We start from the raw sequence: 22,500 nt of genomic DNA on the forward strand, positions 1-22,500 counted from the left end.
AGAGACACACAGAGAGACACAGAGACACAGACGCAGGATGCACGGCAAAAAGTGACGGATGGAGAAGGGAGAAGCCAGAGTGGGATAGAAGGATACAGAGAGGCTTAGAGTGAGGGAGAGACAGAGTGGGAGAGAAGGATACAGAGAGGCATAGAGTGAGGGCGAGACAGAGACAGAGAGGCTTAGAGTGAGGGAGAGAGAGACAGAGAGGGAGAGAAGGATACAGAGAGGCATAGAGTGAGGGAGAGAGAGACAGAGAGGGAGAGAAGGATACAGAGAGGCATAGAGTGAGGGCGAGACAGAGACAGAGAGGCTTAGAGTGAGGGAGAGACAGACAGAGAGGGAGAGAAGGATACAGAGAGGCATAGAGTGAGGGAGAGAGAGACAGAGAGGGAGAGAAGGATACAGAGAGGCATAGAGTGAGGGCGAGACAGAGACAGAGAGGCTTAGAGTGAGGGAGAGACAGACAGAGAGGGAGAGAAGGATACAGAGAGGCATAGAGTGAGGGAGAGAGAGACAGAGAGGGAGAGAAGGATACAGAGAGGCTTTGAGTGAGGGAGAGAGAGAGACGGAGAGAGAGAGGCAGAGTGAGGGAGAGACAGAGAGGGAGAGGGAGAGAAGGATACAGAGAGATTTTGAGTGAGGGAGAGGGAGAGATAGAGACAGAGAGAGAGGGAGAGAAGGATACAGAGAGGCTTAGAGTGAGGGAGAGTGAGAGATAGAGACAGAGAGAGAGGGAAAGAATGATACAGAGAGGCTTAGAGTGAGGGAGAGGGAGAGATAGAGACAGAGAGAGAGGGAGAGAAGGATACAGAGAGGCTTAGAGTGAGGGAGAAACAGAGACAGAGAGGGATGCATTAGATGACAGAGACTGCTAATTCATTGTTGTCCACCGGGGGCACCTGATGTGCTGGTATTGCAGTGGGATTTCCTGCTAATTCCCAGAGGTGATTTGGTGGAGCAGACGTGCTGAATGGGTGTTTTCACCTGTCGTGGGAACAGCCGTGCAGGTGCAGGTGTGCTCCACCTGTTTGCCTCTCTCTTTGGCACCTGATGTACTGATGAGGTTGATTTGACTGTGTGTCTCTTTTGTCATTTGCAGCGGACTCATCATAATTATTATGTAAAGGTGGTTCACATGGTGCTTTATGTTGTGAGTGGAAATCATTCAAAACCCACTGTGTGATTTCAATTTAGGTGTCAATCCCGAAAAATAACTATTTTTCTGTTCATTAATGAAAAAAGTTTATATTTGACAGAAAAGCAATCTCATGACCCTACTACTGTATGCAGATGGTATTACTGTAACATCAACCAGATCAAAAGCAGGTGTAAATGCACTGAATATCCCAACTCTGATCGCCTCCGGAGGTGGTCAGATACACATTAGACCACATGAGTGTAAATGCAATGTATATTCAATCCACATATAGGAATGAGGTACTGTAAACAAAACAACTCCTGTTCTTCCTCTCTGAACTTAAAGGAACAGCGCACCCTAAAATCCAAAATACATATTTTTTCCTCTCACCTGTAGTGCTATTGATCCATCTAGACTGTTTTGGGTTAGTATTGTGGGTTTTGGAGATATATCGGGCGTAGAGATTTCTGCCTTCTCTCCAATACAATGGAACTGGATGGCACTCAGCTTGTGGTGCTCAAAGTGCCAAAAAAAATACATTTGATAAACTCAACAGCAATGTCTCTTTACAGGAATCATGACCCCGTTACTCAAGATAATCCACAGACCTTGTTATGAGCAGTTTCTTGTAGGAACTATTTTCTTTCGACCGAACTACACTCCACTAGCTGCTGGCTAGTTCCTACATTAAACTAGCAGCTAGCGGGTGTAGTTCGGTCGAAAATAGTTCCTACATAAAACTGCTCACAGCAAAGTCTGTGGATTATCTTGAGTAACTGGGTCATGATTTCTGGAAAGAGACATTGCTGTTGAGTTTTTCAATTGTATTTTTTTTGGCGCTTTGAGCACCACAAGCCGAGTGTCATCCAGTTCCATATTGGAGAGAAGGCACACATCTCTACGGCTGATATCTCCAAAACCCAGAATACTAAAACTAAACAGTCTAGATGGATAAATAGTACTACAGGTGAGAGGAAAAATAGGTATTTTGGATTTTAGGGTGAGCTGTCCCTTTAAACAGTCCTAAGCCTTCTTCTTTGCTGTTGTACACGACATACACGTTGTATTTAAGCCGATCTCTCCCTCAGTTTTGACAAATAAAAATATACCAAACAAAATAGAGGTATGAGGGGAAGTGTCGTGTGAGACCCTGAGGAATCCCATAGCAGTGTGGATGCATGAGACGCGTTTTAAAAGCAGGTATCAAACAGATTTGGGCACAATCCAGAATGCCTTGTCTGTGTTGTATGTGGAGTCTGCATGTGAAGATGTCTGAACTGCAGTCATGTGCTGTGATTGTAGCTTACTGTAGCTAACAGTGGTGCTTTTCACCAGCTGGAAGGGGACAAGGGGGCGGGGCTTCACTGATCAAATAGCTCAAGACACAGCAGGCGTGCAGAGTTAAGATGAGGAAAGCATTATAGAGACATAGACACGTCTCAAGGGATGTGTGCCATCTCTGTCTTCATTTCAGTTCTTTTCTTATCAGACTGAAAAGAGAAGAAAATATCAAATTCTTTCTCGCTCTCTCACACACACACACACACACACACACACACACACACACACACACACACACACACACACACACACACACACACACACACAGCATTCTTTGTAACCCTATTTCCTCCTTCTCTTATCTGCTATTGAGATACAGTATCTGAGGGGAAGAATAAGGAGGAGGTGATATCTGCTCCCAGATCTCAGCTGGAAATCAACTAGCTGACTGGAGACGAAGACACGCTCGTGCTCACTATCAGCCCACTAAGCAATTATCTCTAATCACTGAGGGTTTCCTTTGAATCTCTGAATATGCCAGACCATAATAATGACTTATAATGAACCACACAGATTGGCTTTGCCTGTGTGTGTGTGTGTGTGTGTGTGTGTGTGTGTGTGTGTGTGTGTGTGTGTGTGTGTGTGTGTGTGTGTGTGTGTGTGTGTGTGTGTGTGTGTGTGTGTGTGAGAGTGTGAGAGAGAGAGAAACATCTCCGGCACTGCCCTATACAGTCATTGAAAATATGTAGGCTGCAGCTATACTGTAACGATCATGTTCATTATGAATTAATCTACCAGTCGTTTTTTCGATTAATCGATTAGAGTTTAGTCTATAAAATGTCAAAAAATCCCAGGGCCCAAGTGATTCTTAAAATCGCTTCCTTAGTCTGACCAGCAGTCAAATAAATCCCCAAATATTTTTTGGAATGACATACAATTGATATGAAATGTAGAAAAGCAGCAAATGTTAGTAGTTTTGAGGGTATTGTACTGCAACCAGAAAATGTTTGGCGTTTGATATATGACCAAAATGATTACAGTAATCACTTCTCAAAATGATAATCGATTACTTTTAATCTGAATAGCTATCTACAAGAAGTACATCATTCAGAATGCCAAAAATATCAATTATCCAACCTGTTAAAGCTTAAAGCTTTATTATGTTGACAGCCAAAGACTTTGGTTACTTACTTACTGCCCATTAAATATTACCCTAATTTATTTTAATTTCATGCTGTCACCCATGTTGCTATCAATCATTTCGCTGTCCTTTTTCTGTCGCGTTTGAAATGGTGTGTATCACATTTAGCAGCAAAACTCCTCATTTAGTCATCAGAAAGCATATTAAATTGAGGCACCATTGCTCCTTTTTAGGGCGATAACATTATTTATGACTCCCTCTGATGAGATTCTAACTCAGCTTTCTCAGCCCATAATGTCATAAATCAGAATTAATTGCTTTGGGGGGGGGGGAACATCAATAGGTGTGCCGTGATTTCATTTACGTTGTGCTCTAATGTGATTTGAGTGCTTCCCGAGGTGCCATACCTAATGCAAATGGAACAATAAAAGCACGGGCATGCAGAGATTGAGAAAATATAACAAGTCTTTTATTGCAATAATGTGCCTTCCCTGACGGCTGGGACAGGCTGTGTGGTGCCCGGGAGATGGACTTTATGAGGTTATGATGGTGACGTCGTCGTCGTCTCGAGGAAAATTTGTGTTTTCCGCTTTATTTGCACTCAATCATTTTTTATCTCGCCGTCTCTCCTCACTGTTATCTTCTCGCTCTTCCTCCAGACATTTTCATTGTTTGTGCAGCGCTGAAATGCTGCTTTCTCTTTACACACCACATGATGCAATGTCCATCTCTTTTGTTTGTCAGCATGGATCTGTATGCATGCACGCATGCATGCATGTGCACGAGTGTGTGTGTGTGTGTGTGTGTGTGCGTGTGCGTGTGCGTGTGTGTGTGTGTGTGTGTGTGCGTGTGTGTGTGTTTATGTAGTCAGTTGGTTTGTCATTTAAGTGACAGGTGTTTTGGGTAACGCGTAGGCCAAGGTCATTGCTTATTTTGCTAACAAATTAAAATGTAGTGATCCTAAACCTGTTGTTATATTGATTGCATTCTTCAACGTCTAAACGTGCGTAATATGAGGGTGGGGGGTGGGGGGACAACCTGTTCTCTTGTTTTGTGCGATTTCACGGTTGCTACTTTTACCCCCTTTCACAAGAACGTGTCTCTGTCTCATTTAACCCAAACTCATTTAACCCAAACTCATTTAACCTAAACTCATTTAACCCAAACTCATTTAACCTAAACTCATTTAACCTAAACTCATTTAACCCAAACTCATTTAACCTAAACTCATTTAACCCAAACTCATTTAACCTAAACTCATTTAACCCAAACTCATTTAACCTAAACTCATTTAACCTAAACTCATTTAACCCAAACTCATTTAACCTAAACTCATTTAACCCAAACTCATTTAACCTAAACTCATTTAACCCAAACTCATTTAACCCAAACTCATTTAACCTAAACTCATTTAACCCAAACTCATTTAACCCAAACTCATTTAACCTAAACTCATTTAACCTAAACTCATTTAACCCAAACTCATTTAACCTAAACTCATTTAACCCAAACTCATTTAACCCAAACTCATTTAACCTAAACTCATTTAACCTAAACTCATTTAACCCAAACTCATTTAACCCAAACTCATTTAACCCAAACTCATTTAACCTAAACTCATTTAACCTAAACTCATTTAACCCAAACTCATTTAACCTAAACTCATTTAACCTAAACTCATTTAACCCAAACTCATTTAACCCAAACTCATTTAACCTAAACTCATTTAACCTAAACTCATTTAACCCAAACTCATTTAACCCAAACTCATTTCACCCAAACTCATTTAACCTAAACTCATTTAACCTAAACTCATTTAACCCAAACTCATTTAACCTAAACTCATTTAACCTAAACTCATTTAACCTAAACTCATTTAACCCAAACTCATTTAACCCAAACTCATTTAACCCAAACTCATTTAACCTAAACTCATTTAACCTAAACTCATTTAACCCAAACTCATTTAACCTAAACTCATTTAACCTAAACTCATTTAACCCAAACTCATTTAACCCAAACTCATTTAACCCAAACTCATTTAACCTAAACTCATTTAACCTAAACTCATTTAACCCAAACTCATTTAACCTAAACTCATTTAACCTAAACTCATTTAACCTAAACTCATTTAACCCAAACTCATTTAACCCAAACTCATTTAACCCAAACTCATTTAACCTAAACTCATTTAACCTAAACTCATTTAACCCAAACTCATTTAACCCAAACTCATTTAACCTAAACTCATTTAACCTAAACTCATTTAACCTAAACTCATTTAACCTAAACTCATTTAACCTAAACTCATTTAACCTAAACTCATTTAACCTAAACTCATTTAACCCAAACTCATTTAACCCAAACTCATTTAACCCAAACTCATTTAACCTAAACTCATTTAACCTAAACTCATTTAACCTAAACTCATTTAACCTAAACTCATTTAACCCAAACTCATTTAACCCAAACTCATTTAACCCAAACTCATTTAACCTAAACTCATTTAACCCAAACTCATTTAACCTAAACTCATTTAACCTAAACTCATTTAACCTAAACTCATTTAACCTAAACTCATTTAACCTAAACTAATTTAACCTAAACTCATTTAACCCAAACTCATTTAACCTAAACTAATTTAACCTAAACTAATTTAACCTAAACTAATTTAACCTAAACTAATTTAACCCAAACTCATTTTAATCTCTGGCATCACAATAATATGAATATTCATGTGCTTTGTTGACTGCCACTTGCAGACAGGCAGCAATGTGGAAAATCTGATAATTTGACAATTAATCATCTTTTCAGATATTCAACAAAATCCCCTGACTCTCAGACAGGAGGTTGTGTAGGAATGAGAATGGATCCTTTCTTTGTTCAGCATGTGTGCAGCGCCAACGATGTGCTGAGAGAGAGAGAGAGAGAGAGAGAGAGAGAGAGAGAGAGACAGAGAGAGAGAGAGAGGGAGAGACAGAGAGAGAGAGAGAGGGAGAGAGAGAGAGAGAGAGAGAGAGAGAGAGAGAGAGACAGAGCGAGAGAGAGAGAGAGAGACACTGAGTGAGAAGGGAGGGGAGAGGAACAAGCATGCAGCATAGGAGACAAAGCAATCGGCCCAACAGAGAGAGACAGAGTGTGGAGAGGTGGAGAAAGCAGGGGAGAGAGAGAGACAGAGTGGAGAGGTGGAGAAAGCAGGGGAGACAGAGAGACAGAGTGGAGAGGTGGAGAAAGCAGGGGAGACAGAGAGACAGAGTGGAGAGGTGGAGAAAGCAGGGGAGAGAGAGAGACAGAGTGGAGAGGTGGAGAAAGCAGGGGAGACAGAGAGACAGAGTGGAGAGGTGGAGAAAGCAGGGGAGACAGAGAGACAGAGTGGAGAGGTGGAGAAAGCAGGGGAGACAGAGAGACAGAGTGGAGAGGTGGAGAAAGCAGGGGAGACAGAGAGACAGAGTGGAGAGGTGGAGAAAGCAGGGGAGACAGAGAGACAGAGAGACAGAGTGGAGAGGTGGAGAAAGCAGGGGAGAGAGAGAGTGGAGAGGTGGAGAAAGCAGGGGAGAGAGAGAGGGACCGGACTAGAGAGGCACAGAGCAATATGAGGGCAGTCGGATTGCACTGCACAACACCTGTACTATATTAGCCCTCCTCCCTTCCCCTGGGCTGCAGGTGATGTATCTGCTGTGTCTTTCCCAAATGACTGCCTACTTATCTACATCCAGCTTCTCGTATACTCTGCACAACTGGACTGGATAGAAAGTGCCCTCTCTGGTGTCTTGTGGTGATTTCCTCCAGTACACTGAAGGTGGCTACCTATACCTACCAGCCAGAGGATTCTAACACAGGGGAAATCACCAGTGTTTCTTGAGCGCGCATTGAATTGGAATATTCATCATAACTGCCACTGAACTGCTCTGTAAAAATGATGCATTTGACACAGGAGTAAATCCATTTCCCCATCGTTTGCTAGACTAAAACAACGTCACGGTGGCGTTTGCATCTGGCCATCTTAAGTGTATAGCAACCAAATTAATTCTAAGATAGCATCCAATGCCATCGGGGTGTTTTGATGTGCTTTTCGGCTGGTTTCATACCTACAGGGGGTGGATCTTTTCTGCTGCTTATCTGTGCAGTGGTGAGCGGAGACCATCTTTCCTGTTCCACGCAGTCCACATAGACGTCTGTGTCCTTGTTACTGAGAGAGAGGGAGGTAGAGAGAGGTAGATAGAGAGAGAGAGGGAGGGAGAGATGGGGAGAGAGAGAGGGAGGGAGAGATGGGGAGAGAGAGAGAGAGAGAGGGAGGGAGAGAGAGAGATATGGAAGAGGAAGAGCGATGTTGGAAACATCATTGAGAGCCAAGGGGAAAGGGAAAGAGACAAAGAGGTAAATGCAGAGGACATAAAGCGAGAGGGTTCACTCTCTTCTCATCCTGACATTGAGCTATAAAGACATCTATATGATGTCTGCCCCTCCCCAGCTGGCACACAACGTCATTAGACGTTGATCTTTGGTTGGATGGAGGTCGTGACGTCCGTGACCATAATCCAATGTCAGTCCAACGTCTAATGTCAACGTCAGGTTGACGGTTAATACTGACGACATCTGACGTTGATATTATGTTGGTTTTAAGTTGTGTTTTTAAATAACCAAAATCCAACGTCTGGTAAACGTTGTAATATTAACATCCACACAACGTTAAATTCTAACATCATCAGACGTTGATATTTAGTCGATTTTAAGTTGTGTTATAAAGTAACTAAAATCCAACGTCTTCAAAACATCCCAATATTAACGTCATTATAACGTAAAATCCCAACATCATTAGACGTTGAGATTATGTTGATTTTAAGTTGTGTTATAAAGTACCTAAAATCCAACGTCTTCTAAACATCCCAATATTAACGTCAATATAACGTAAAATCCCAACATCATTAGACGTTGATATTATGTTGGTTTCAAGTTGTGTTTTTAAATAACCAAAATCCAACGTCTGTTAAACGTTGTAATATTAACATCCACACAACGTCAAATTCTAACATCATCAGACGTTGATATTTAGTCGATTTTAAGTTATGTTATAAAGTAACTAAAATCCAACGTCTTCTAAACATCCCAATATTAACGTCATTATAACGTAAAATCCCAACATCATTAGACGTTGATAATATGTTGGTTTTAAGTTGTGTTTTTAAATAACAAAAATCTAACGTCTGTTAAACGTTGTAATATTAACGTCCCCACAACGTTAAATTCTAACATCATCAGACGTGGATATTTAGTCGATTTTTAGTTATGTTATAAAGTAACTAAAATCCAACGTCTTCTAAACATCCCAATATTAACGTCATTATAACGTAAAATTCCAACATCATTAGACGTTGAGATTATGTTGATTTTAAGTTGTGTTATAAAGTAACTAAAATCCAACGTTTTCTAAACATCCCAATATTAACGTCAATATAACGTAAAATCCCAACATCATTAGACGTTGATATTATGTTGGTTTTAAGTTGTGTTTTTAAATAACAAAAATCTAACATCTGTTAAACGTTGTAATATTAACGTCCCCACAACGTTAAATTCTAACATCATCAGACGTGGATATTTAGTCGATTTTAAGTTGTGTTTTAAAGAAACTGAAATCCTACATCTTTAAACGTTCCAATATTAACATCAATATAACGTAAAAACCCAACATCATTAGACGTTTATATTATGTTGGTTTTACATTGTGTTTTTAAGTAACCAAAATCCAACGTCTGGTAAACGTTGTAATGTTACTGTCCACACAACGTTAAATTCTAACATCATCAGACGTTGACATTTAGTCGATTTTAAGTTGTGTTATAAAGAAACTAAAATCCAACGTCTTCTAAACGTTCCAATATTAACGTCAATATAACGTAAAATCCCAACATCATTAGACGTTGATATTTTATTGGTTTTAAGTTGTGTCTTTAATTAACCAAAATCCAACGTCTGTTAAACATTGTAATATTAACATCCACACAACGTTAAATTCGAACATCATCAGACGTTGATATTTAGTCGATTTTAAGTTGTGTTTTAAAGAAACTAAAATCCTACGTCTTCTAAACGTCCCAATATTAACGTCAATATAACATAAAATCCCAACATCATTAGACGTTGGAATTCTGATGGTTTTAAGTTGTGATTTTAAGTAACCAAAAATCCAACGTCTGTTAAACTTTGTAATATTACCGTCCACACAACGTTAAATTAGAACATCATCAGACGTTGATATTTAGTCGATTTTAAGTTGTGTTATAAAGTAACTAAAATCCAACGTCTTCTAAACATCCCAATATTAATGTCAATATAACGTAAAATCCAAACATCATTAGACGTTGAGATTATGTTGATTTTAAGTTGTGTTTTTAAGTAACCAAAATCCAACGTTTGTTAAACGTTTTAACATTAACGTCCACATAACGTTAAATTCTAACATCATTAGACGTTGATATTTAGTTGATTTTAAGTTGTGTTTTAAAGAAACTAAAATCCAACGTCTTCTAAACGTCCCAGTATTAACGTCAATATAACGTAAAATCCCAACATCATTAGACGTTCATATTTTGTTGGTTTTAAGATATGTTTTTAAGTAACCAAAATCCTACGTTTGTTAAACATTGCAATATTAACGTCCACACAACGTTAAATTCTAACATCATCAGACGTTGATATTTAGTCGATTTTAAGTTGTGTTATAAAGTAACTGAAATCCAACGTCTGTTAAACGTAGTAATATTACCGTCCACACAACGTTAAATTCTAACATCATCAGACGTTGATATTTAGTCGATTTTAAGTTGTGTTATAAAGTAACTAAAATCCAACGTCTTCTAAACATCCCAATATAAATGTCAATATAACGTAAAATCCCAACATCATTAGACGTTGAGATTATGTTGATTTTAAGCTGTGTTGTTAAGTAACCAAAATCCAACGTTTGTTAAATGTTTTAACATTAACGTCCACATAACGTTAAATTCTAACATCATTAGACGTTGATATATAGTTGATTTTAAGTTGTGTTTTAAAGAAACTAAAATCCAACGTCTTCTAAACGTCCCAGTATTAACGTCAATATAACGTAAAATCCCAACATTATTAGACGTTTATATTTTGTTGGTTTTAAAATATGTTTTTAAGTAACCACAATCCTACGTCTGTTAAACATTGCAATATTAACGTCCACACAACGTTAAATTCTAACATCATCAGACGTTGATATTTAGTCGATTTTAAGTTGTGTTATAAAATAACTAAAATCCAACGTCTTCTAAACATCCCAATGTTAATGTCAATATGACGTAAAATCCAAACATCATGAGATGTTGAGATTATGTTGATTTTATGTTGTGTTGTTAAGTAACCAAAATCCAACGTTTGTTAAACGTTTTAACATTAACGTCCACACAATGTTAAATTCTAATATCATTAGACATTGATATTTAGTTGATTTTAAGTTGTGTTGTAAAGGCTCTCTGCGTGCGATAGGTCTGCTCTGGGCAAATTGCCGGCGAGACGATGAGGGAGACGGCCGCCCTGTGAAGCATCTGGGGCTCCTGCCTCACCGTCCGCAAAGGCATGTCCTCTGGCTGGCCTGTAAGGGCCAGCTGCTGTGCTGCTGGGTGTAGGAGCACGGTCCACTCTGAGCGGTCGTCCATTATGGCGTATGTGTCCAGCCTCTGGTCCCCATGTTGGGTCACCACTTTGCAGACCTTACGGAGGGCATGACGGTTTCCCCATGGAGGTTTCCCAGTGTAGTCGCCCCCCCCCCCCCCCCCCCCCCCCCCCCGGTTCCCCCTGGGGGAGCAGGGTGGCTTGATCCATCAGGGGGAGCCGGGTGGCCGCTTCTTTCTGGGGGAACGGGCTTGGGGCCCGTTCTTGGCTTCCTCTGCTCGGACTTCTTGGCATCCCTAGAGGCCTTGGCTGGAGTTGTCTCCATGAGCCCGGGCAGGGCCAGGAGGTGAATTCCGGGAATAGGTAATCGTGATGGCTGGTCCCGCCCTCTGGGGGGGTCCCAGCTGTCGTGTCCGGCTATCTTGTGGGAATGGTTGACGCCGGCCGGCTGACTGTGCCCCGTGCTGTTGGTCCCAACGTTCGCCATGCCTACCTGAGTGTGGTGTATCCCAGTGGCGGGCTCGGCGGAGCCGTGCCCGTTGCACTCTATTGCATGCTCAGGGTCGGCGACCTTTGTTGGCGGATGTGTCCTGGGTGCGGGTGTTGGTGGCATTGGCAATGGCCGTTGCCCTTGTCTGGGCAGTGGAACCGGGGGTTGCGTAGTTTGGGTCATTGGCTCTGGGGCTGCCGTGCTGACCTGACCCTGGTCGTGGGAGGTGCGAGGCACGGGTGAAATGTTGAGCCGGGGTGCGGGCACCGGGAAAGTGGGTGGCGCCCTCCGGGGTGCTAACCCTGAGGCCGGTACGCACGCCGGCTCGAAGGACCAGTTTGTAAGGAAGTTTATGTGCTTGCCTTGTGTGAAGTTGCCGGATCTTAGGTAAGGGCTCACGGGCAGTGGTCGATTAGAACCACAGAGATGTCTTTTCAGGCTTTAATGAAATATCAGGCAGATAGGAGCAAGGCAGAAGCCACGTATAGAGCTTACAGATTGCAGAAAGGGGAATAGGACCAAGAAGCATATCATAACAGAACAACACCTTTTTATACCCCCCCACATTCGGGGTATGACACCGTTGGTGATGTCACAACGTCCGGGGAGGTATGACATCATCGGTGACCTCATAAAGTCACGTCTGCCATCACAGTCAGCCTAGACCGTCTGCCATCGCTGATGACCTCACAGGTGAACTCTGACATCATCATCGCTGATGTCACGGCGGTGTCATCATCATTACGTCGTTGGCTCTGGAGCTGCCGTGCTGACCTGACCCCGGTCATGGGAGGTGCGAGGCACGGGTGAAATGTTGAGCCGGGGTGCGGGCACCGGTGAAGTGGGTGGCGCCCTCCGGGGTGCTAACCCTGAGGCCGGGACGCACGCCTGCCTCTGGTCTTGGGAGGCGGGAGGCACAGGTGGAACTGCCTGCTAGCCTGAGTCGTTTTTGAGATATAAGCTTTTACATATTACATGATAAAGCATGCGCGGTGTACACCAACATATGCAGGGTGAACACGGCTGTTTCTCAAGAGAGGTGAGGGCTAGAAGGCTGATCTTTTGGTATGTTTGTGGCACCCCCTGCTACTCTACGACCACCAAGTGTCAGCCTTCTAGCCCACACACAGCCCGCCCACATGCCACCAGGGCTACTTACTATCTAAATTGATCTCAGAAGGGTGGGGGGTGACGCCCCTTGGCCTCGCCCACTTCCATTTAAGGTTATCATTGTAGTTCAGGACCTCCGGCTGAACAGACGTGCAAAGAATTTAGTCATTCTATCCATCCGTTGCAATGCTATGGCAAATTAGCTGTTCCCCGGTCTTCTGAGCGACCCTGATTGGCTCTCATCTTGGCATGGCTTAACGGAATGAAGCGATATTCGCTACACCAGTTCAGGACCTCCGGCTGAACACACGTGCAAAAATTTTAGTCATTCTATCCATCCGCTGCAATGTTATGGCAAATTAGCTGTTCCCCGGCCTTCTGAGCGACCCTGATTGGCTCTCATCTTGGCATGGCTTAACGGAATGAGGCGATATTCGCTACACTAGTTCAGGACCTCAGGCTGAACACACGTGCAAAAAATTTAGTCATACTCTCCATCCGCTGCAATGTTATGGCAAATTAGCTCTTCCCCGGCCTTCTGAGCGACCCTGATTGGCTCTCATCTTGGCATGGCTTAACGGAATGAAGCGATATTCGCTACACCAGTTCAGGACCTCCGGCTGAACACACGTGCAAAAAATTTAGTCATTCTATCCATCCGCTGCAATGTTATGGCAAATTAGCTGTTCCCCGGCCTTCTGAGCGACCCTGATTGGCTCTCATCTTGGCATGGCTTAACGGAATGAGGCGATATTCGCTACACTAGTTCAATACCTCCAGCTGAACACACGTGCAAAAAATTTAGTCATTCTATCTATCCGTTGCAATGCTATGGCAAATTAGCTGTTCCCCGGCCTTCTGAGCGACCCTGATTGGCTCTCATCTTGGCATGGCTTAACGGAATGAGGCGATATTCTCTACACTAGTTCAGGACCTCCCCCTGAACACACGTGCAAAAAAATTAGTCATTCTATCCATCCGTTGCAATGCTATGGCAAATTAGCTGTTCCCCGGCCTTCTGAGCGACCCTGATTGGATCTCATCTTGGCATGGCTTAACGGAATGAGGCGATATTCGCTACACTAGTTCAGGACCTCCGGCTGAACACACGTGCAAAAAATTTAGTCATTCTTTCCATCCGCTGCAATGTTATGGCAAATTAGCTGTTCCCCAGCCTTCTGAGCGACCCTGATTGGCTCTCATCTTGTGCATCTAGTCTTGTAGCGAAGCTTGTGGGCTTGCCTCGTGAAGTGTGCTGGATCGAAGTTGAGGGCTCACGGGCAGTGGTCGATCAGAACCACAGAGATGTCGGTCCTCGGATGCGGTTGAAGGAATACCACTCGTGACCTGGCTGGTTGTAGGCAGTCGGTCACCAGGGCCTGGCTGGTTGTAAGACAGCCAGGGTTCAGCTCAGGTTCGGATTTGGTCGTGGTAAGGGTAGACATTATGAAGTAGAAAAGAAGTATATAAGAAGTAAGTATACCGGATACAGCGTCACAGAACACCTTGTATATATATATATGTTATGTCTGACATCGCCGATGACCTCACAGGTGAACTCTATGCTATGACATCATCGGTGACCCCGTAAAGTCCCGTCTGCCATCACAGTCAGCCTAGACCGCCTGACGTCGCCGATGACCTCACAGGTGACCTCTGACGTCATCATTGATGATGTCACGGCAGTGTCATCGTCATTACGTCATTGGCGCGCCGGTTCGCGAGCATCGACTGCCCCAAGAACAGGCCTAACGGTGGGCCATTATGGACCCTTTTCTACAAGTCTATTGAGGGTAATCTTCAGCCACATCAATCACATGGTTTCCTCCCGGTGTGCAGGGACCATATTTTCCATTGGGTAATGTGGGACGTGCACACGGTGACCTTGGAACTTTGACCCCACATGCCTGTCACTCTACTGAGGGATGGTACGCTCATGTGTATATTACAAGTCTTTGGTGTCTAAACATGATTATGAAACAATAAACTCCCCAAGTCCTTCAGGAAAAAAAGTTCCTTTGATCAACCTCTGCCCTGGGGGCCTGACAGCCCTTATGCCGCTGAGTCCAATGTTAGCAAAACGTTCTCTGAACATGGTAGCACTCCAATCTTTTAATATGTTGTATATGGGTCCCATATGAGTAGATTTGTGTTGTTTGGTGCCAATCGCTTTTCTCGTTTCAAGATTGCGGGCGCTGGAACATACACAGTCGTGCCAAAATGAAATGGCCGCCATTCAACCAAAAATGGATGAAACGACTTGAAACTTGACATAACACCTCATTTCTATGGGTGAAGTAAACCGCAGGACAACACACTGCGGCCCCCACGGACCCCGCCCGCAGCAAAGCACCCCCGACGTTCACTTCACATCAAAGATGCCTTGCCACAAGCAGAAACCGCAGGAGCTACGACATGCCGCCCCCACGGCGGTATTCCTTGGTGAGAGTGTGGCCAGAGCACTCACACCGTTGGAAACCCTTCTACATCCTCAGCAGGTATCTCAGGGTCACCAGCGTTTCGCCCCCCCAGCCTGTACGCCTCGCCTGAGTGGGGCTGCGAAGATTAATCTTCGTCTGTAGAAGGGCTCCAACTGCGAGCTCTAGTCAGCCACACCCATCTTGCACCCCTTCTTCTTGTGCTCTGAGCAGGTTGAGCAAAGAGGTCCAGGGCACTGTGGTTTAACTCCTGACCCCGGTCCTCCGCCGACTAACAAGCAGTACTAATAAACCCAGAGATAACTCTCTGGATAGTATCAGGTACTTTGCGTTGCTGTAGCTGCTCTTTGCACTTGGTCTTGTACTTGTAGCTAGCTTGCGCAGTGCCTCAGGGTGCCAGCCCTAACACTGTTGCGTGCCGTCTTTCCGAGCTGTCATCCGTTCTTTCACAGATGTCCGTGGGTCTTCCCCCACCGCCAATCTATACATATATTATGAATATATACTATAGTCAGATTTACATTCAAACATAAGTTGCTGCTATTTGGGCTACTTGGTGTTGGTGTGTGCTGTCTGGGCTACTTAATAATATATAATAATAATGATAAAAAAGGTATTCTGAACAAAGTAGCGCTCCGCCCTTTTAACCCACATTTTTTCTTCAAACGACACGAAACGTCAGCATCTGCATCGTTAGACTGTCCTACACAAAAGTATCAAACAGCTTTTCGATTGGTCAAAAATTGAGCCCACAGTGCATCAAAATGCACTGCCTAAACAGCATCTTAATTACCCTAATTACCTAGGGTAATTAGGTTGTATTTGTGATGTCATCAGTCACTCGAGCAATTGTGATGCCATCAGTGATGTCACTCGAGCAATTGTGATGTCATAAATCCTTCCTGGCTCACCCTATATAAGTGGAAGCAGTGTGTCCGTCCTGGCTCACCCTATATAAGTGGAAGCAATGTGTGTTTTTACATGCAAGCATCCAGTCCCATAAAACACCACTATTATGTTTAGGTAGAGGCTAAATAATCACACCATGTTGCTTGTTTCATGCTCTTTACTTCCCTGCCGTAAACCCACGCTTTTACAACAATGCCGTACATCGGGTGCAGTAACTCTTAAAGGCACAGTAACATGTACCTAAGTTAACAAGGCCAACCAGGCCGTAACATAACGTTATCAGACAACATTTTCTCCCCCCACCCCCCTTTTAAAGAACATAACATTCAGTCCACAACCCCCCGTGTCCCTTATCACCCAGTCACATAGTCTCCATGCCAGGCGGGCGGGACCCTCACTCTCTGAGGGCGCGCAGGCTGGGGAACAGCCTCTGGCTGTGGCGGTAGGTTACCCCCCACCCGATTTGCTCCTGGTCTGGGCTGCCAGCCGAGCGCCGTCGCTGCAGACAGGGGTGGTGCAGGTGCTGTTGGAGCTGCGACTCTGTGCAGGCGGTTTGCGTGCCAGCGGCTCCCGTTGTCCAGTCTGTACGTGGCCAGACACAGCTGCTGAGTCACCTGGAGGGGTTCAGACCAGAATGACTTCAGCTTGTTCTGGCGGTGGGGATGTTTAATCCTGACCCAGTCCCCTGCAGACAGTGTGGGGGTCTGTACTCTGCGAGAGGCATCAAACCTCCTTTTCATCTGGGCCTGTGAACCTTGGACCCGGGCTCTGACTTTCTGGAGCCCTGGCCTCTCTTGTGCAGGAGCTGGCTCAGCTCTCCAACAGTCCAGTGGTTGCTTTAGCTCGCGCCCGATCATGAGCAGTGCAGGTGACACCCCCGTGGTGGAGTGCTTGGATGCCCGGATGGTCAGGAGAGTTTGGTTGAGTGCGGCACTGAAGGTTTTCCCTTCCTCCAGGCAGGCTCGGATTCCATTTTTGAGGGTTTTATTTAGTCTTTCCACCCCCCCATTACACTCCGGGTGATACACTGCTGTCCTGATGTGTCTGATGGACCGCAGTGCCAGGAACTCTGATAACTCTGCTGATGCAAATTGGGGCCCATTGTCCGTTGTGATGACACTGGGTAGGCCCCATCGCCCAAACAGGTTGGTGAGGCGGTCGATGACTGTGTGTGTGGTGATGGAGCTCAGTTCGACAGCCTCCGGCCACTTCAAATGCAGGTCATGCACCACCAGCAGGTAGCGCGCATGTGCGGGCGCCCCATGGAGCTCCCCACAGAGGTCAACCTGGATATGTTCCCATGGTGCAGATGGCCAAGGGATTGGAGTGAGGGGTGCTGTAGCCGGCTGGCCTGTCTTCCCGCTCAGAAGGCAGCAGGCGCAGTTACGCACCAGCTCCTCTATGTCAGAGTCTATATGGGGCCACCACACTGTATCTCTGCAACGTTGCTTCACCTTGACCACCCCCAGATGCCCCTCGTGCGCCATGTGCAGTATTCCGGCCCTCAGAGTCTCCGGTACAATGGTGCGGTGGCCGTGAGCGAGGCACACAGCCCCCCAGCAGGAGAGCTCATCACGGACCCGGTGGTAGGGAAGCAGATTGTCGTCCACCGTGGCAGGCCAGCCATCTTGGACATAAGCCCGGAGGGTTTTGAGAGTCTCGTCTTCAGCTGAGGCCTGCTGCAGCTCTGCCAGGGTGACTACCGTGCTGAGGGGCCCATGCAGAATGTTGACCCAGTCTTCGTCGTCCTCCAAATCGGGTGTCACCCCACCCGTCTCCTTCGTCACGGAGACCGCTCTGGATAGGAGGTCAGCCGCTGTATTAGCACGCCCCGGCACAAACTTAAGGCTGAAGTTGTACTGATTCAGCCTATCAGCCCACCTCAGCAGTCTGATGGGCCTGTGCCCCGAGCCCCGGGTTGCCAGCAGTGCCGTCAGCGCCTGATGGTCCGTGCGGATGGTGAAAGCCCTGCCGTACAGGTAGACGTGCCAGCGTTCGCACGCCCACAGACAGGCCAGGGCCTCCCTCTCCCCCACAGAGTACTTCTGCTCCGCCGGAGAGAGTGCCCATGAGGCGAAAGCTACAGGGCGTTCCACCCCCTCCTGGACCTGGGAGAGCACCGCACCAAGCGCCACCCCAGAAGCATCACAGGTGACCAAGGTGGGCGCGCTCAGACTGAAATGCGTCAATGTGGGTGGGGACGTAAGCTGCTGCTTGATGGCATGCACGGCCTCATGGCAGGCAGGGGTCCACTCCCACACAGCATCCTTTCTGAGCAGCTGGCGCAGGGGGGCAGTTGAGTCAGAGTAGTGTGGTATGAACCGCAGATAGTAGGTGGCCATCCCCAGGAAAGAGGAGAGATGGGATGGCGACTGCGGGTCTGGCAGGGACAGAATGGCTTCAGTGTGGGACATGATCGGGGCAATACCGTCCTTGGAGAGCCTGAAGCCGAGGAACTCGACCTCCGCAACTCCAAACACGCACTTTTCAGCATTAAGTGTGACCCCCTGCTGTTCAAAACGTTGAAAAACCTGCTCCAGGCGAGCATCGTGCAGCACGGTGGAGGGTGCGTGTACCACTACGTCGTCCAGGTAGATGGAGACCCCCTAGATTCCGGCCAGGATGAGTGACATCTTCTGAAAGCAACTTGGGGCCGATGACAGTCCAAACGCCATGCGTTTATATCTGAAAACCCCCACGTGCGTGACAAACGCTGTGAGGCTCATGCTGGCAGGTGCCAGGCGAGTCTGCAGGTAGCCGTGACGTAAATCCATCTTACTGAAGACAATGGAGCCGTGGAAATGACTAGTAAGCTCCTCGGCCGTGGGTAGAGGGTACTTATCCGGGATGATGGCTTTGTTTACATCCGTCAGGTCGACACAGAGGCGCAGCCCGCCCCCCCGTTTCTTGGCTATCACCAAGTTGGACACCCACGGTGATGCGTTGATTGGTTCAATGACATCCCCCTCCACCAGGCAGCGTAGCTCCGCCTCCACTGCATCACGGAGGGCGAGGGGAATGCACAGCAGTGGCTGGATAACGGGGCGGACAGACAGGTCAACAGTAGGCCGGTGAACAAATCCAGACATGCAGCCCAGCCCTTTAAACAGATGTGGGAAACGGTCGGGCCAGGAAATGGCGACCTGCAGGACATGCAGGCCCCTCGCATCAGTCATAGTAAAGCCCAGGGCGAGGAACAGATCAAGACCCATGATGTTGGCTCCCCTCTGTGTGATGTAGAACTTGGTGTCAGGGGCAAATTGTTGGTCATATCTGACAGGAAGGCGGGCCACACCCAAAGTGGAGATGGGGGAGTGGCCATAACCCGACAGAGCGTTACCTGCTGCTTCCAAAGGCATGTGTTTGAAGAGTCAATCATACGTGCATTTGTTCAGTATTGACACTTTTGCCCCCGTGTCCACCAGGAGCGGTACGCTTGCTCCACCCACACGACATGTGCAATGCTTGAGTGAGGTCTGTGGGCTCTGTATTGTGTTGATTGGAACAACAGCTGTATCTGAGTGGGCAGGAGGGGAGCGACAGCAGCTTGCAAAATGATTCATCATGTTGCAGTTACGACAGCGCTTGCCCACAGCAGGGCATGACTGATCTCTGGTTGCATGTCTAGAGGAGCCACAGTTATTACAGCACTTGGGCCCGCCCTCTCTAAGGCCTCTGTCCACTCTCTGTACATCCCAACTGTCACTCACCACGTCTGCAGCAGCGGTCCCTGCCGTCTCCTGAGCCACAGTCTGAACTGACGGGGCGAATGACGTCACAGGCTCGTGCACAGCGCGGCCCAACTTGCGCACCTCCGATAGAGCCGTTTCCAACTGCTTCCCAATCACTAACGCATCCGCCAGTGTCATGGAGTCTGGCTCCAGTAACAGCCTCTCTCTCAGCTGGTTACAGGACGTTTTCTCTATCAGTTGGTCCACTATAAGTCCATTCTCTAAAACCCCAAAGTCACAAAGCCTAGCCAGCTCGCGCAAGGCAGACACAAAGTGCGCGACCATCTCACCCGGCTTCTGAGCCCTCTGACGAAACTCAAAGCGGTGCATGCGTCGGCTCCTTCCCGTGCTGAAGTGAGACTTTAGGGCCGCGGTAGCTGTAGCATACGAGCCATCCGTTAACGTGAGTGTGGCGAAGATCCGCTGTCCCTCCTGGCCGAGGCAGTGGCGGAGGAGCGCGCACTTCCTATCCTCTTCCAAATCGAGTGCCCCAAAGCCAGCAAATAATCCTCAAACGACCTCTGCCATCGATCCCAGGGAACAGCTGGGTCACTGGGGACGGGTAAAAAAGGTGGCGGCGGCGGCAAAATCAAGTCAGCCATCCTCGCTAAATAGGCTAAATAATCACACCATGTTGCTTGTTTCATGCTCTTTACTTCCCTGCCGTAAACCCACGCTTTTACAACAATGCCGTACATCGGGTGCAGTAACTCTTAAAGGCACAGTAACATGTACCTAAGTTAACAAGGCCAACCAGGCCGTAACATAACGTTATCAGACATAACAACCACCACCAAGCATCCAGTCAGCAATGGGTCGTGCCCAGCCACAACCCATTGCTGCGCAGCAGCTATAATTTTAATTATATTTTATTGGGGATACTGTAATCCTTTAAGGGACCACTCTCATTTGTTTTGAAACCATGCAGTAGCTATAGTAAAGATAAATTAAAATGTGAAATGTGTATACAGTGTTCCTGGCCATGGCATAAGGGGTTATCATACCAGTTTTTTTATAAAGCAGGCTCTGGTAATGTTATACCTTCAAGGATTTTAGTAACCACATACTACTACTGATGTTGTAGAGGTTTTAAAGGCAGCCGTGGGGGACCAGTTCCCACCATCAGCTGTCTCTCTCAAGGGCCTGGCTCAGGTCTTGAAGCTTGCGTTGACACGGGTGTGTCTGCCAGGACACGGTCTAATAATCTCTGAGTACTTCTAATTATCCCGTCCTGTTCCGGACTGCTATTGGCTTCGTCTCCTGAATCACTCTGCATGGGGCGTGGTGTTCGTGGCATAGTTAAGAAGAGCTCATTCTACTTGATGTCATACATCGTCGGCAGGGGCATCACATCTGTCATGATGTCACAGGGCAGCATTTGGGGAGTCGCTTTTACGTTCCAATGCTTTGGCTATGTGGTGACACATCTTCTCATTAGAGAACTACTGAGGGCAATGCCACAAAGTGCCTGGGCTGCATAACAGCTGGCGGAGAGAGAGAGAGAGAGAGAGAGGGAGAGAGAGGGAGGGAGAGAGAGAGAGAGAGAGAGAGAGAGAGAGAGAGCGAGAGGGAGAAAGGGGGAGAGATAGGGAGAAAGAGAGAGAGAGAGAGGGAGAGACAGAGAGAGAGAGGTAGAGAGAGGAAGAGAGAGAGGTAGAGAGACTGATACAGATACAGACATATAGAAAGACTGACAGCGAAAGGGAAAGGAAAAGGGGGAAATGGAGAGGCAGCCACTCTATTAGTCGCACTCAATTCTACGCAATTCATATTTAATTGTATACTTAGCAAATATTTACATAATATATATATATATATTTACATAATATATACATACAGTATATAATATATACACGAGCAGTCAAGCATCACTAAAGTGAGCTGAAAGCAAATTGAGAGGGAGGGCAAGGTGGAAACACTCATCTCTCTCTCTCTCTCCTTCTTCTACAGCGTTGCCAGGTTGGTTTCCACCACCCCCCTTCCTGACATACAGTAAGTGTATAAATAGCCACAGCAGAGAGCTCTGCAGAAAGCTCCCTGACCATACAGTCGACTCGTCCCCCGTGAGATGCTGTCACAGTTTGGCTGGCTGCTAATGTGGGAAGTAGGCGAGGGTGAGCTCCAAATATACACAGAGAGAGAGAGAGAGATGTATCTACAGCTCCAGATATACAGAGAAACTCTTGTTGGAGTTGAGAGAGACAGAGAGAGAGAGATTCACAACATGCACAACAACACCGGGTCGCGGCACGCAGCCGAAAGCAAAGGCCTTTCGGTATCCAGGGGTTTTGGATGCTACTCGGCTTGTGGTGCTCAAAGTGCCAAAGAAATACATTTGATAAACTCAACAGCAATGTCGCTTTCCATAAATCATGACCCTGTTACCAAGATAATCCACAGACCTTGTTATGAGCAGTTTCATGGAGGAACTACATTACATTACATCATTTGGCAGACGCTTTTATCCAAAGCGACTTACAATAACACATTTTTGTCAACAATAGAGCAATCAACTATGCAACACAGTCTATGACAACTACAACTTCTGAAGGAATAGTGTCTGGTGTACTGCCCTGTAGGCCAGTACCAGTGTCTTGAATTTGATGCGTGCCGAGATG

Source organism: Poromitra crassiceps (genome assembly GCF_964638095.1).
Source record: "Poromitra crassiceps genome assembly, chromosome: 12".
NCBI lineage: Eukaryota > Metazoa > Chordata > Actinopteri > Beryciformes > Melamphaidae > Poromitra > Poromitra crassiceps.